We start from the raw sequence: 748 nt of genomic DNA, 5'->3' as shown, positions 1-748 counted from the left end.
TCGTATACCATGGGGGCTGGATGATATGTAATGTTATGGTATATCACTGGGGCTAGATGGCATGTAAGGTTATGTTATACCACAGGGCTGGATGTTATGTAAGGTTATGTTATACCACAGGGCTAGATGGCATGTAAGGTTATGTTATACCACAGGGCTGGATGGTATGTAAGGTTATGTTATACCACGGGGGCTGGATGATATGTAATGTTATGGTATACCACGGGGGCTAGATGGCATGTAAGGTTATGTTATACCACAGGGCTGGATGTTATGTAAGGTTATGTTATACCACAGGGGCTGGATGGTATGTAGGGTTATGTTATACCAAATAGCTGGATGGTATGTAAGGTTATGTTATACCATGGGGCGGATGGTATGTAAGGTTATGTTATACCACAGGATTGGATGGTATGAAAGGTTATGTTATAGCACGGGGCTGGATTGTATGTAAGGTTATGTTATACCACAGGGCTGGGTGGTATGTAATGTTATGTTATACCACAGGATTGGATGGTATGTAAGGTTATGTTATACCACATGGCTGGATGGTATGTAAGGTTATTTTATACCACTGGGGCTGGATGGTATGTAAGGTTATACCACAGAGCTGGATGGTATGTAAGGTTATGTTATACCACAGGTCTGGGTGGTATGTAATGTTATGTTATACCACAGGGCTGGATGGTTTGTAAGGTTATGTTATACCACGGGGGCTGGATGGTATGTAAGGTTATACCACGGGGGC

Source organism: Coregonus clupeaformis, unplaced genomic scaffold, assembly GCF_020615455.1.
Source record: "Coregonus clupeaformis isolate EN_2021a unplaced genomic scaffold, ASM2061545v1 scaf3080, whole genome shotgun sequence".
Classification (NCBI taxonomy): domain Eukaryota; kingdom Metazoa; phylum Chordata; class Actinopteri; order Salmoniformes; family Salmonidae; genus Coregonus; species Coregonus clupeaformis.
Note: the sequence above shows the minus strand (reverse complement) of the source record.